The sequence below is a fragment of the Sinocyclocheilus anshuiensis genome, unplaced genomic scaffold (genome assembly GCF_001515605.1).
Source record: "Sinocyclocheilus anshuiensis isolate Anshui unplaced genomic scaffold, SAMN03320099.WGS_v1.1 scaffold778, whole genome shotgun sequence".
NCBI lineage: Eukaryota > Metazoa > Chordata > Actinopteri > Cypriniformes > Cyprinidae > Sinocyclocheilus > Sinocyclocheilus anshuiensis.
In genome coordinates this window covers 583,139-599,971 of record NW_015544177.1, presented here as the reverse complement: position 1 = coordinate 599,971, position 16,833 = coordinate 583,139, and the positions used below count along the sequence as shown (strand labels likewise).

Below are 16,833 nucleotides of genomic sequence, written 5' to 3'. Positions count from 1 at the left end.
ACTGGTTTTGTGGTCCAGGGTCACATATATATATATATATATATATAATAATTTTTATTTTTTTTTGTTTATTTTATTTTAATGTCTGCAATTGAAAAAAATAAATGTTGACGTTTCAGTTTATTTTCATGTTAGATGCTTTTTTGGCAAAGCCACTTAGAGGAAAATGCATAAATACATAGTCAAGGATACAAACTATCCATTCAGATGAAACCAGACCATAAAGTGCCAATAAGAGCAGCGTGCCAGTCGATGCAGCTGAGCTGGGATGTGTGCTTTGATGGTTTGTTGACTTCAGTCTGTAGAGGTCCAGACTCCTGCAGTACTGAGACTTTTCCACACACTGACAGCAGATATGTCCTCATTTTGTCCTTTTTTGCTACTGTTGTACCATCTTTGGACAGGAAAAAGCAGTGCCTCCTCCCATCTGCGTGGTTACATTACCGTGTTGTCCACAGTCTTTATTTTATTCTAGATCATGGTGCTACAGAGAGTTTGACCCTGGTGGCTCTGTGAGACTAATTGCTCCATAAATTGGCCTGGAGACATGCTATCCACATCACTCCCAGCTGGAGTTCAGACTCACTCGCATCCCCGCTTTTTACTAATAGCCGTAAATGCTGGGAAAAGGAGAAATTTTAAAAGGCGGCAGACAGCAGGCTCTGCCGGGTCAGCAAATAGTCATATTTAAGAAGAATATTCAAGTCAAAAGAATAACAAAATTTGAATAAAAAATAGAAATACAAAGATTAATTCAGTCTAGAGCTTGAGAATATTTCTGAGATGCAGTGAATTTCTGGACAATCGATAATCAACAGCTCAGATATTAATGTGATAGAATATCTATTGATATTATCTTCAATAGATTTTTGTCTCCCTTTTGAACCTAAATAAATAGCTAATTCATTAGAAAACACTTGGCGATTAAAATGTATGAACTATTGTAATAAATATGATAATAGAAATCAGTAACATCATGTCATATATCATAGAAAAGGTTTTACCAGAAGAATACATCAAGCATAGTTGTTTCACTCACATACTACAGTGATTTGTATGTGAGTGTATGGAAACCAGTTTCTGCCATTTAAACAAACAACATCTCACAATTCTCACAATGCCAAGTTCATATCTCACAGTTTTCAGAAAAAAAGTCGCCTAAATTGTGAGATGTTAATGAGAGAAAAAGAGAGAAATAAGGTAAGAATTGTGTTAGAAGCTTGCAGTTCTGAGGAAAAAAATTCCGAATAGCAGGATATAATCTCACAACTCTGAGAAAATGGTCTGAGTTTTGATGTTACCGCAAAAACTGTAAGATATAAAAGTGGAATTGCAAAAAATAAAAGTTAGAATTGTGTGTTATGATCTCACAATTCTGAGAAAATAGTCAGATTTGTCAGATGTTAATGCAAAATTACAAGAAATATCATTTGAGTTGTGTTACACACTTGCAATTTTGAGAAAGAGTCAGAATAGCAAATTATAATCTCACCATTTTGAGAAAATGGTCCAGATTGAGATGTTAACGCAAATTTATGAGATGTTAGAATACAGTTACAAACTTGCAATTCTGACAAAAAAAAAAAAAACACCAGAATAGCATGATATAATCTCTCAATTCTGATAAAATGGTCCGAATTGTGAGATGTTGACTCAAAATTGTGAGATATAAACTGAGAATTGTTAGAAGTGTTAGAAATCCACAATTTTGACTTTTTTAAGTGGTGGAAACAGGCTTCCATTGGAGTGTTCACACACAACTTGCATTTAAAAATAACACAGAATGGTAAAGAATGCTTTAAATTAGGCATCGCTAGCAAGATAAACTACCATCAATTTGAACTAGCACCTCGAAAATGCAGTGTTTTTGGCATGAGTTGCTAAAAAACAGACAAAGATGTCCATCGGTCCACTGGCATGAACAGCATGTTAATGGTTTACATATGTTTTTTTTTTTAGTAGTACTGAATTATATATTAGGCACCAATATATTGTGCATGTAGTATTTATTTATTTATTTTTGTGGAAATAGTGTTTCTGCACTGAATATGACTCATATGAGTCTACAGAGATGTGAGCATGCTGTCACACACTATGATCCTCGTGAATACCGCTGACTTTAAATGAGACGCAGACTGTGATGTTAATGTAAATTTGTGGCTTATTTGCATAGAGCGAATATTTCCAATGCAATACAATTATTGTAAAAGCACCGCATGTGTGTAATCAATCAAAAATTTATCCAAAATGGAATTTTTGAAGTATTGTACAGACATGAGGTATAATGGCGATAAATAGGTGCAATTAGTCATGCGGTCCTGCTTTTAATTATACAATATACATCTTATACATATTTAATTTATTCATTATTCAAGACTGTGGTGTTGTGACACAATAGCAATTGACTAAATAAAAGTGTTGCATAGGTGATTAGTGTGATGGCTTCAGAGTGTGTTTACAGTGCTGTACTTTCCCCTTCACTTTCTCCTATTGCAGTAGTGCAACGTTTTATCTGGTTTATCTAGTCAGCATAAAACACAAGGGATTGGGTACTATCTGTCCTATAACCACCCTTTCCTCTGTACAACAGGCCACTGGGACTCGTGCATATGTGAATTTGCTAATGAAATACATTCATTGGTGCCTGTTTTAAAGGAATAATTCAAATAAAAATTATGTCATCATTTATTCAGCTGGTATGACTTTCGTTCTACTACTAGAAAAGTCAATGACAAATAAGAGTGTCCACAGTATAAGAACAATCTCATGTTCTTAGAGATGTGGTCTTTGTATTCATGTTAGCTTTGGGAAAACTTTTAATGTTTTCTTGTAAAGTTTTAATTGAATGTAACTTTTTTTTGTTAAATGTCATGCGGTGTAACCAAGTAAAACGTATTATTAAGTATAATTTTCCTTACACATTGGAAATGTGTAAATTTATACATTTTAATAATTATTTTCTAAAATGTTTTTAAATGTAATAATTAAATAGAACAAATATCATTAATTAATTCATAAATATCATTGTTTTGGGGGATTCTGCCACATGATATTTTGCAACCTGAACTAATTTTGTCTATAAAAAGATCAAATTGTAATATTTTAGGAGGCTTATTGACTTTGACAGTTATGAAAGTATGATATTATTTCTTGATTTTATTTTTTTTCTGCTTGTTGGTTGCGCCACATAATTTTGTACATTACTTTGGCTGGCAAAAGATTTTTAAATATTCATAGGCTTTTATGGTGAATTTGGGTTTGTATATAAATATTATTTTTTTCTAAGAAATAATAATAAAAGCTTATGGCAGACTGTGTCATGTCACCCTGACAGTATATTCTCAACAAATATAAAAATTAAAAATATCATATAAAAGGTGTATTTAAAGCATTTTATGTATGAATTGCATTTATAATGTATTTTTGAATAAATGAATAGGATGAGCATCACATCATTGATGCAGAACACAAATTGTGATGTTTAACAGAATGTTAGCGCTGCTCTTTTCCATACAGTGGATGTATATTGCAGTGTGCTAGTTAGCAGCTTAAATGAATGGAGCAGCTTTGCGGGTTCCTCCATTTTACACATTCCACACATCAATACAAAACCCAGATGAATATTTAGGAGATCGTTTATCTTATCATTACCTTTCATTAAGTCTCAGAAGCCATTCACACCCCGGCCTGACACCGTAGCCGAACGATAACTCATTTCTGAACAGTGACCTAGGTGGGCAATTAAGCATAGGCAGAGGGCTGAAAGTGAGAAAACATCTAACATACATGCCACTAATTGAGGCGCCAAGACAAGAATGACTAATGTGGAGGCACGCAGTTGAGGGAATTAGAAGCGTACTGCACCACTTTCACTCGCGCTCTCTTTCTTTTCTCTGAGCAAATGTCTCGGGATGCTGGTGGACAGTCAAAGGCACCTGTGCATTCATTACCAGACACTGCTGAGCTCTATTAGTTTTGAGAGACTGAGATCAGTCCAAATGAGTGAGAGACAGTAGCTTCCCTGAGCTAGCAGATGCTGTTTACTAAAACATAAAGGGATAGTTAAGCCCCCCAAGATGAGAATTTCATAATGATTTACTCATGCTCCTGTATGTTTTACATTCTTCAGTGGAACACAAAAAGAGACGTTTAGCAGAATGTCCAAGCTGCTCCCGTCCAAATAATGAAAGTGAATTGGGTCAGACTTCGGTTCTACTTTAGAAAGGTCAGTGACAAATATGAATGCCCACAGTAGACAAAAGAAAAAAATGTCTTTTAAAAACATACACTATTATTCAAAAAGTTCAGGCCAGAAAGATTTTTCAATGTCTCTTTTGCAAATCGACATTGCTTTTATTTGATCAAGAATACTATAAAAACTGTAATATTGCGAAATTATATTACAATTTAAAATAACTGTTTTCTATTTGAATATATTTTATAATGTAATTTATTCTTGCGAATTCTCAGCATCATTACTCCAGTCTTCAATGTCACATGATCCTTCATACAGAAATCGTACTGATATGATGATTTGCTTCTCAAGAAACATTTTTTATCATCAATGTTGAAAACAGTAAGTGCTGCTTAATATTTTTGTGGAAGTCATGATACATTTTGATGCTTACGGAAAGTGGATTGGGGATTGGTTCTGTCAAGCTTCTGTCAAAAGCACTATAAAATTATCATAATAGTGGTTCATATTGCCTTTGTATGATATTTCAATTCTTCTGAAACCTTGTTTTTGTATGGGAAACATAATTTAAGTCAACATTCCCTAAGATAGTCAGAATTTAATGCAAAATCAAGTGATCCAAAGCCTTGTTTATATTTGTTAAGTGTGTGGGACAAAAAATGAAAATTTATAGAGGTTTAATAATAATATTAAACTACTATGTGCAGTACTGAATATAATGTATAATAAGATGAATATTTGCTAGTCTCCTTAATGCCTGATTTCACCAGTGGACAGATTTAAATAAATAGATTTTTTTCATTGGGTATGCACAATGCATAATATTTCACTCATTTTGTGTTCCTCAGTCATACGGGTTTCAAAGGACATGAATGTGTGCACCTCTTAAAACTTGGCTTGAGTGTGAAACTTTCACAGGGATATGGAATGAGAAACTTTAATTGGTGTGTATGGTAATTTCACTTCTGGATTTAAAAAAAAAAAAAAAAAAAGCTCCAACAGTGAATACACAAGACCGCAGGAACTGACATGAACATATTGCATTTGTTATTTCAATATCTCTCAGGGCCATTATTGAAACTTCTCCTGCAACTGTGTTCCTTCTCGCTCTTCTGTGCCTGTTGGATATTGCTTCACAGTCTTAGTTCACGGCTATAAACAGTCACCAGAACAGAGGGCTTTTCCAACTACAAGCTGTAATCGCATCAGATCCATCTGCTCTTACTCAATATCACTTCCTGCTTAGATGGGGCTCCACAGGACCCGTGTCACACCTGCAACTTCCTGTTTCCCCTCACCTGATTTCCTGCTCCACTGCCCCTGCTGTGATCATTTTTGTTCAAATATGAAACGCTTGTAGAGAAAAGTTGCTAGAATGAACGGATGGTTTGATGGATATGTGAGTATGGATGAATGGATGGTTTCATGGATGGCTGGATGTGCAAAACGAAATGAGGCACATTTGGGGGTTTTACATAACGTTTTCTTCTAAATGTTTCCGAAAGAAGATGCGTTTCAATAATATCTTAAAGTAATAGTGTACCCAAAAAAAGAAAGATCACTTGCACACCTTCATGTTGTTCCAAACTTATTTGAATTTCTTTTTTCTGTGGAACAAAAAGGTGTATAATTGAGGAATATTCTGACACTTACTTTTGTATAATGAATTTGTTCTCACCCTAGTCCCCATTCACTGTCATTATATGGAAAAGAGCATCCTGAATACTATTAAAATTCACTTTATATGTTCTATTTAATGCTGCAAAAGTAATTTTTTGTTAATCAGTCTTGTTTTCCACATCATTAAAACAAGAAGCTAAATGTGTGAGATAATTATTTCATTTTTATTTACTTTATTTTTTTAATCAATATTATTGCTGTTATTTAAAAAATGAATAACAATAATAATATTAATAATAATAATTATTATTAACAACAATAACAACAATTAATAATAATAATATATTATTATAGTATTATTAATATAATATATTTTTATTATTATTAATAGTAATAATGTATACTTTATTGTTGTTGTTGTTGTTAATATTAATTATAAATAATAATTACGTATAATAATTGTTATAATTATTATTAATAATAATAATACACCTTACCATTAAACTTGCTAATTTTATTATTATTATTATTATTATTATTATTAACAATAATAATAATCAGCATTGTAATAATTAACCGTAACCATACAATTTGGTAACTTTAATATTTACTTTATTATTATTATTGTTGATGATGATAATATTATTGCTGTTATTGGTGTTGTTAATAATAAAACCAGAACCATAAAACCTAACTTTAATATTGAATTTATTATTATTACTATTTATAGTGAAACATGAAAACCCTGAGGGTGATTAAATGGTAACAGAATGTTCATTTTTAGGAGGTGAACTTGCCTAAAGAAAATTTAATATATTAGGCAGCTCTTCCAAAGTCTGGCACCAATCAGACGCGGTATGGCAAAGTCAAATCTCTACCGTCGGGCGAATGCCGTAAACAGTTTTTCTTTTGTTGTTAAGAAGTAAACTATTCTCCACAGGATGCCTGATGAGAAGAATCCAGGAGAGGGTCTCATACTGTGCAGGGGAATGTCACTCACTCTCGAGAGGCAGTTACCGTTCCTCATCAGCATATCAACCACTGCACATAATCTCAAAAACAAAACACATTTACATACTCGTGTGTCAGTCATTCATAATCTTGAATTTAAATAATGGGGAGAAAGGTAAGTGGCAGGCGGAATATGGAAGAGCTGGAGTGTCTGTGGGTCTGTGTGTGATTGGTAATTAAGCTTGGGCTCTGTGTGGGTAATGTGTGTTGATTACTGGGCACTGACCAGTGAAATGTGAAGGACAGAGAAAGCAGCCGCTGCTGTGAGGGACCTACATTGAGTGCTTTTAAAGCCCAAGTCCCTTGTAAGCGCAGAGGCATACATATTTCAAGCCGTACGGGACACATTTGCATTTTATAATTCGTATTTCAGGGTACGGTTTGCATCTTTTTTGCAAGAAGACAGTTATTATGAAAAATGAAATGCAGAATGTTTTCTGAATGTTTCTGCAGTTTTGTATCACTGTAAAATTATTGTAAACCCAAAAAAATCTGATAGCATGTAAATTGACTGGTTTTATTCAAGTCAAAAATATTGTGTCTAATATGTCTCTAATTTGTAAAAAAATTAATTAAAAATTTAAATCAACCTGGCTGCATTAGGTCACACCAATAAAAGTAATTTTCTCCTTAAAGACACTTTTCACTTTGTGCGGTGTTCATTTATGTTGCAAGCTTAAGGGAATATTCATACAAGCTGATTATCACAAAAAATAGTTTCCTTGTTTTCTTAAAAAAAAAAAAAAACTGAAATCAAAGTTATGGTGAGGCACTTGCAGTAGAAGTGAATGGGGCCTCTTTGTTATCATAAATGCGAAGTGTATAATTTTGTGAAAGCTCATAAATTTTTCTGTTAAAACTTTTGTATTATTTAAGTTGTAAAGCTCTCTGTCTTTTTTTCAGTGGTTTTAGGGTTCACAGTGTCGTGGCAACAACGTAAAATTGGACATAACCTCATACAGAAAAGGTCAGTAAGTGATTCTTTTCCCACACTAAAATCGTATTAATGTCAACTTAGATAAACTGTGGATATGAAAATAATAATAATAATAACAATTTATTATTATTAATAATAACATCAATAATAATTAATCATATCCATAGAAATTATTATTGTTATTGTAAATATTAAAGTTAGCAAGTTTTATGGTAAGGTTAATTATTACCATTAACAGTAGTAGTAAACAACAACAATAATATCATAATAATACAATTATATTGTTATTGTAAAAAGTGGACTAAAAATTAAAGTGGGTATTTTAATTTTTACACATTGTCTCCGTTCACTTCCATTGTAAATGCCTCAATGGAACTCTTTTCAATTTTGCTTTTTATAAATAAGTGGAGATTCACATGGAAATTAATTATGCGGTAATCAGCATTATTCTTTTAATATGCACAGCAGTTACCTTTCAGTTATAAATAAGAGTTATAAATCGAGTACATAGGGATAACTGAAATAATTTTTCAAATGTGCACCGTAGTGGACTAGCCTTGAATAATCCAAAGGTTTGTGAGGCAAATGTCATCCCTAACCCTTTCCCACCAGGCATGAACTCTCGAGGTATGGAAGTCACGGCCAACAGACTGGATCTCAGCGTTCCCTTCCTCTCTTTTGTCCCAGGGGTCTGTCTGTGGCATCCATCCAGGTCGAACTCGCAGGTAAGCCCATGTTGTATCTCTGCTCGGGACCTGTGCACCCTGCCATCTGGGCAGGTGCTGCTCCTATGTCCTATCCTCCGATTCATTTAAAATCCCGGCTGGTGGGTCAGTGCCCCGTGTGCGGCGGAGTGCTGATTTCAGCTCTGAGAGGGGCTGGGGGCCAGCAACCCCTCAGAGAGGCAAGATAGTAGCATGACATTAAAAAGGCTTCTGGGTCATACTTCATAACAGGTCTAATCAGAAGTTCATGTTCATTCAAACAAAGGGTGCCCCCCTCAGTTTTATTTATTTATTTATTTATTTTAGCCCTTTTTTTATACACTACAGTCCAAAAGTTTGGGGTCAGTAAATTTTTTTTTATTTAGTTTAATTTTAAAATTAATACTTTTATTTAGCAAGGATGCAATAAATTGACCAAAAGTGACAGTAAAGACATTTATAATGTTGCAGAATTTCAAATAAATGCTTTTCTTTTGAACTTTTGGTTCATCAAAGAATCCAAAAAATGTTTCATGGTTTCCACAAAAATATTAAGCAGCACAACTGTTTTCAATGTTGATAATAATAAGAAATGTTTCTTGAGCAGCAAATCAGCATATTAGAATGATTTCTGAAGGAATTTCTGAAGACTTGAGTAATGATGCTGAAAATTCAGCTTTGCCATCACAGGAATAAATTACATTTTAAAATATGTTAAAATATAAAATAGTTATTTTAAATTGTAATAATATTTCACAATAATGCAGCATTGGTGAGCATAAAAGACTTCTTTCAAAAAAATTTTTAAAAATCTTTCCAACCCTAAATTTTGAATGGTAGTGTAGAATTAAAAAAAGTTTAATAATATTTGTTATATTGTAATATATATATATATATATATATATATATATATATATATATATACTATTATTTCTCACTGTTAATTTATTTTTTGAAGTTGTAAATAGAAATTGCTAGTTTTTTTTTTTGTAAATAGTTACAGATTTAAAATAGTTTCTACACAAATTTTCTCTTTTAGTGTAAGTAAGGGGAAAGTTTTTTATGTAAAGTTATATTAAGATTTGTTTTAAAGTCATATTTTATCTCATCTAGGACATGAAGTGAGCCAGAAAAAAATATTGGTTCATGACACCCCTGGGTATAAGTTATTGTGTAAACTGATTTGAATGAAATACTTTGATTTTGACAATGACTCTTTGCCCCTGCGAACTGCTAACCGCTGTGCTATAAAGTGCTATTGTGATTTGATTTATCTACAGAAGTCTCTGTAATTTAAAGCGTCAGCCAATCGAGGTAAAATGACACCCTTGCCAACCTTTCTTTGTGGGTAAAATTGACCCTAAGAGAGTGCATTAGTGTTGGAGCATTTAAAGTCTGGCATTTTGGCATTGCATTACATTCAACCACTCTTAAGCTGTTAGAATTAATTGGACTCTCTTCTCATTTCATTATCTAATGTCAAACTAAAGCACTGCTTTAATGCACTTAAAGGCTTTTTTAGAGACTTAAGTCACGGCAATGCGGCTGTTAATATTCCCATGTGCAGATTCCTTAAAGACGTGATAAATGGTGTCTAAACCCTCAGCCAACATTAGCGATTAGCTAGCATTCATCAGTGCCCTACTACACCTGAAAAGCAGCTATTAGCCTCCAGGCAACTAAACACATATAATAAATGTGCCTCCTGCAACCTAATAATTTATACATTTGCGGAAAGCCAAAATAGCAGACCTGAACAACCTCGTTGTGTAAGACAGCAGTTTACAAACAAGTGACAAATATATATCTCTCTTCATTTGGATACGTCTGCTACAGAATGATCAATAGCGCAACATATTTGCCTAAAAGTTCTGGAAGGAAAAACAAAAGCCAGTGAATAATATGTAGATGTTTGTCAAGTGGTTGTAGGTCTCATGTAAACCCTTAAACCTTTTATTTCTCTGTCAGTTCTCAGTTAAATGGATATTCCAAGTTCAATACAAGTTAAGCTCAAACTTGTTCTTTCTTTTCTTAAAAAAAAGGGTTACAGTGAGGTACTTACAATGGAAGTGAATGGGGCCAATCTGTAAATGTTAAAATACTAATTTTTAATTAATACAGCCACAAGACATATGTGTGACATTTTCTGTGAACCCATAATATTATAAGTGTTTCATATAGGCGGCCTTTGAATTTTAGAAGTTCTTCAGACACAAAACCCTTTATGATTCCAGAGTTTCTAAGGCATCATAATTATCTGCCACCTCTTGTGTGTGAATGGATAGTATGGTGATAATTGATCCCTCAGCCTTGCTCATTGTATGCCAAAATAGAAACATAGAAAAATAGAAAAGAAACCTTCCTAAGCATTTTTTTTTCTTGGATGCACTGGGGCCATTTTCAGTAAAGCAGCAAAGCCTCTCATTCTCATTTCCCACTCTTTGAATGGGGCTTGCTTGTCCAATCAAAAGGACTATGGACTCTGTGCTCCTTTCTGTGTGACAGTGGATTACCGCGTTTGTTGGTGATGTAGCTATATGTTGTATTATGCTTCTCTGAACAGTTGGAAGTCTTCAAAGAGTTTGTCCTTTCTGGGTACACACACACTCACGTACACATGCACATATGCATACACACAGTAACACAAGCTCGATAATTGCTGTTTGGCCAGCCCTGAGGTTGTTAATATTAAGCTGGCATGAAGCGAAAAGAGTGCCATGGAACTTTTTGTAAAAGTCAAAGTCCTGCTTTGGTCAGCAAAAAGAAGCCCACAAGCCTTTCACAATTTTCTCTCTCTCTTTTTTTTCTTCATTCTCAGAGTCAGTTTTGAAAGGAGCTTGTGAATATTCCATAATGTTGCCACGTGTCCTATACAAGAATGGCATGTTTTATCCATATACATCCATACATCCATATGCATGAACCCTGCAACAAAAATTATATTAATACAGTTAAATGTGTATAGTTAAGTTTGGGGTTGGTAAGATTGTTTAATATTTTTGAAAGTAGTTTTTTTTACTCACCAAGGGTACATTTAATGGGTCAAAAATACTGTAAAAACAGTAATATTTTGAAATATTACAATTTAAAATAACTTTTTATTTGAATATGTTTTAAAATATAAGATGAATTTGTCAGCAGCCATTACTCCCGTCTTCAGTGTCACATGATCCTTCAGAAATCATTCTAATATGCTGATTTGCTGCTTAAGAAACATTTCTTATTAGTAATAATGTTGAAAACAGGTTTTGCTTTATATGACTGTGGAAATACATTTTCTTCAGGATTATTTAATGCATAGAAAGTTCAGAAGAAATAGAAATGTTTTGTAGCATTATAAAGGTCTTTACTGTCACTTGTGATCAGTTTAATGTGTAAATAAAAAAAATAAATAAATCTTACTGGCCTCAATGTATTGAATTGTAGTATGTATAAATTAAGTAGATCATATACATTATTTGCTGATAAATTAATTTACATTTATGCACTTGGCAGACAGTTTTTATCCACAGCAACAATACATTTGGGATATACATTTTATTATTATTATTATTTTTTTTTTAAGTCCATGTTTTCCCTGGAAATCTTCAACCTTGTTGTTGTTAGTACAATTAAGTTTTAATTTCTTAATACAAATTATTGCATCAGTACTTGAAAATGAAAATAACCCCTGAATGAAAATAATAATGGCATTATTTGTGACAGATGAATACATCTTTTGATATATAGTTTTATTTAATTTTATTTCTACTCTGATTCTTCAGTCAGCAAACTAATGTTAAGTACAGTTTGAACAGACTTTTGTTTCACATCAGTACCTCCTACAAAAAGACCAGGATCACTAAGGACAAAAGCTTTGTGACTGTTTAATGAGATATCAGTTTTATCTTTTATGAGATTGTGAACATCCAGTTAGAATCAGCTTTGACTTACAGATAAAGGTACTTAATGAGGGGGTGGAGGACTGTGGTGATGGGAACTAATATAGATTTGTGTGTCTTTGACACAGTAATAGAAATGGACCAATAATGTTGCATTATTTGTCCAAAGGGAGGCATGTAGATTAAAATGAGTAGAGGGCCCCGGATAGATCCCTGGGGGATGCCCTGCCTATCAGCAGCGGTGGACGATTTATGTCTAGATAAAGCAGACAAACTGCTGCCTGTCATTGAGATAAGATGTGAATCAGAGGGAAACAGTGCTAGAGATGCCAGTGGCTGAATAGATATGTGTAGCTTTTGTTTAAATAAATGCATCATTATTTTCAGGTTTAAATCTCTAGGGATCACTTTCCTGTGATTTGCTCGTGTATTTCCTACTTAAATGCAACCTCTTTTGACATCCTGAATGTTTAGTAAATATGTGATAAAAATGTGCCTGCTTACAATTTAGCATTTGCATAAGTGTTTCAAAACAACACACAGGGATGTCTTCAACCTTGAAATTATTAATCAAAAAGGATGTTGCAGAATCCACATGCATCTCATGCTTTCATAATTGCCTTGTTCAGCACATTAAAGTGTTTTGTTATATCTTCCCATTTCTCATTTCTGTATTTATTAAAGTTGAATTAGTTTGTGCATGTTATAAAGTACAAAATAGTGTCACACTAAGTCCCCAGAGAGTGTGAGACAGGCCCGCTGTTGCTCGACAGGGTGCATATCTGTAACCTTGATGTCAAATGCTTATTAGCACTTGCTTCTACTGTTGCCCTTCTCAAAGCAACTGCCAACACTGAGAGCGTTGAATAAATGCACCCTCAATGTGCTCTGACAGCACTCAGCGCTCGCTTAACTGCGGCGTTTGATTATGTGCTTATTATATACCAGTAAACAGATGCGTGGACTGGTGAGGCTGAGAAAGCTGATATGATTTGACAGGCTCTAGAAACAGGAACTGAGCAGACAATGGGAGGAAGTGAAAAAACACTTATTTAGCCTCAAGATGCAAATGCATCCCATCTGCAACTCACTATTGGGCCTTTCACACTTGAAATCTTGTGTTTCAATTAGGCTTCAAGATTTCACATTGTACATTGGTAAACCCCGGGTTGATGTTTTCTGGTTTCAAGATTGTACATTGCAATAATGTTTTCTGGTTTCAAGATTTCACAATTATACATGGGTAAACCCTTAGTCAATGTTTTGATTTGCATATTTATGAGGTTATTAACATTTGATTTGACAAATATAGCAATGTGTATGACCATGCAGTAGGTTTAAATAACTGTCCATGAGTGAAAGTGTTACTATGTTAATTAGGGCCCAAGCCACTAAGGCGCAGGGGCCTATTGTTTTTCTTAGGATTATTATTATTATTATTATTATTTTTTATTTTTTTTTCAACTATCCGGGGCTTTTTGGGGGCCTTAACGTGCTCAAAAACTCTTGAAAATTTGCACACACATTGGAATCTGCGGTCATTAGGACGCCGCAGAGGCTGGGACCCGGGCGTGGCACAGGGACTCTACAGCGCCCCCTGGAACACAGTCTGAAAACTTGATGTATAGCTCACACATGCTTGCACATATTCATATGAAACTTGGTACGCATATAGATCTCATTGATCCGAACAACTTTCACGCTGCATGTCATAGGCTCCACCCAACAGGAAGTTGGCTATTCAGGGCTGTGTAAAAAGAGCATGCTCTGGAATTTGATATACTCCTCTGAGGATTTCAAATAGATTACCACCAAACTCGGTGCACATGATCTTAAGACATTGGGGATGCTAAATTGCCAAGGGATTTTTGATATCTCGAACGGTTTGCCCGTGGCGAGTCTGTGAATTTATGGCGAGAAATGAGAAACAGGAAGCAAAAAATGAAAGCGTAATTGTGTTGTATTATTAAAGTGCAGCTTCCAAACAGTTCAAAACTTTTTACATACATACAACAAGTCATTCTGAGGAAATAGGAATAGTTTCATGACTTTACAACGCTCTATGGATAACAGAAAATTAAAAAACTATCAAACATCTGATCTCACTCTGCCTCTGTGTGTGGATGGGAGGAGGTGGGGGGTGTGAGTGTGTGTGTGTTGAGAGTGGGGGTGAGTGAAGGGGAGGGTGAGAGAGAGAGAGAGAAAGAGAGAGAGAGAGAGAGAGAGAGAGACTTTTAAACAATCAGTATTTTTTTTTTTCATTACAGCTTAAGAAATCTCTTAGGCCTTATCCTTTTCTGTCAGTTTTAGGGGCAAAAAAACTTCTATAACTAGTTAATTTGTAGGGCACGGGCAGCATAATTTGGTAACACTTTTTAATAACTGCAATACTATGAATCATTAGGTAAGCATTAGTAAATAGTCAGTTCATCCTTTCTAAAGCACTGTCCCCACATTGGAAGAGGCACTCTATAGCGCCACCTTTTGACAAAACTTGGGGGGTTAGTTTTAGCTACAGTCACCAAACTTGGTACATATATTGTTCTCATCAAGCCGGACAACTTTCTAATTTACAGTCATTAGCTACGACCAACAGGAAGTCGGCTATATTGATTTTAATATGGATTTTGGGAAAAATATAGCTGTGAATTAATGCATACTCCTCAGAGGAAAATTACACTATACACACTAAACTTTGTCTACATGATGCCAAAACATTGAGGAACTTATATTACTTGTTCTTGTTCTATAAAATGATTTATAAGCATATCTATTACAAAGGAGATTTAAAGGCTCAGTTATCTTCCTAACAGAAAAAAAAATAAACAAACACAACACAGAGGGATACAGAACTCCGAAATATTTATTTCAAGGTGCAAAAAAAAAATGAAACTGTACAACTGTACACTTGAATTTTTTTCCCTATGAAATTGCAGAGGTTTATTTTTCATATTTGTATCAAGTGAACAGTTGTACAGTTTAACTTTTTCAATCTTGGAAAAAAAACATTTGTGTTCTGTATCCCTCTGTATTGTGTTTGTTTTGATAAATGTACATTTAAATAGTTTATTAATAATTTACTTACGCTTTCTAAATGATCTTATGAACTCCTAAATAACTGGTTTGTAAATAACATAATAATTTAGAAATGTTAAATTGATCATTAATAAAGTATGAAAATACAATGATTAAACACTATAGATATGCTCAAGAACAAAACATGTATAGCTGTATTTATAAACTGCTTACTAATGCCTATTAATTTTGGAACAATGCTTTATAAAGGATGAATTGACTATTTACTAATGCTTAGCAAATGATTCATAGTGTGCAGTTACTATAAAGTGTTAACAATTTTTTTTAATCAGGGTACACACGATTACGGAGTGCTTGATTTGATGCAGACTTGACAGAGTGTCAGTTCTGCACCTGATCATGTCTGAATGAGCATGGAAGGTAAAATAATAATCACAACTATTACATAATTTTAATTAAGTATCCCAAGCCCATGCCAGTAAAAAAATAAAAATAAAAAATACAGCCCTAAATAGCGCAATTACCATGTCCCAAATATAAAAATGTAATTTCCATCCCTAAAATAAATATTTTACAGTCACTGTTATGCACATTTATCATAAACACAGCTCAAATGCTTCCTACTAGTGTGGCCCAAAACATTTAGCACAGTTTTATTACAGGTAGAATGCAAAATGTTTCAGTACAAGCATTTCAACCAAATGTAATTTATGCAATATTTCAAACCTTTAACCCACTGGGGAAAATCAGCCCATGGCAACAGTTTAAAAGCAGCCCAATTTCATGGAAAATAACAACAACCCTACATCCAACACCTAAATAAAATAAATTAATTAATTAAAATATTTCACAAATGCTTATAGATCAATAAAATCGTTAAAAATGCTTATACACTGCGTGCACGTTGAAAACAATTATTAGGCATGTTGATATTCTGATGATATTTTTTTTTCAAGCACATTTTACCATTTCCAAACCACATCAATCTTAATAACTACTATTCATTTTGTATTTAATCATTTATGAGTGATATATAATTGTCCATGACGGCTGGAAGTGAAAAACTCCTTATATTTAGGTGTGCAGAATTATTAGGTATGTTTTCTTTTACTGATAAAATGAGCCAAAAAAAGAGGTTTATCTCAGACTGAAAAGTCAAAAATTATTAAATCCCCATGAGAAATATTCAAAACTAATGCAATACAGAAATTGCAAAGTTAAGACATGACCATTGGACAGCAAAATGCTCACTGGGTCAGCGGGGTCAGAAAAAAAAAAACAGGTGGAGAAGAAAAGACAAACGTTAACTGCAAAATAATTAAGAATTAATGTGAAGAATTAGGTGTGAAACCATCAGGAAGCATTTAGTCTCCAGCGCCACTATTTTCCAGAACTGCAACCTACCTGGAGTCTCCAGAAGTACAAGGTGTCAGGTTCTCAGAGACTTTG

General features: G+C 33.7%; 1 long non-coding RNA gene across 1 annotated transcript in view; it reads left to right on the top strand.

The window, feature by feature from the left end:
• Positions 1-16,833, top strand: part of LOC107696272 (uncharacterized) — a 49,598-nt gene that overhangs the window by 29,605 nt on the left and 3,160 nt on the right. The window contains exons 2-3 of the long non-coding RNA XR_001635074.1: positions 7,730-7,793; positions 8,376-8,488. This is a non-coding gene — a long non-coding RNA (uncharacterized LOC107696272). The remainder of the gene's footprint in view (positions 1-7,729; positions 7,794-8,375; positions 8,489-16,833) is intronic.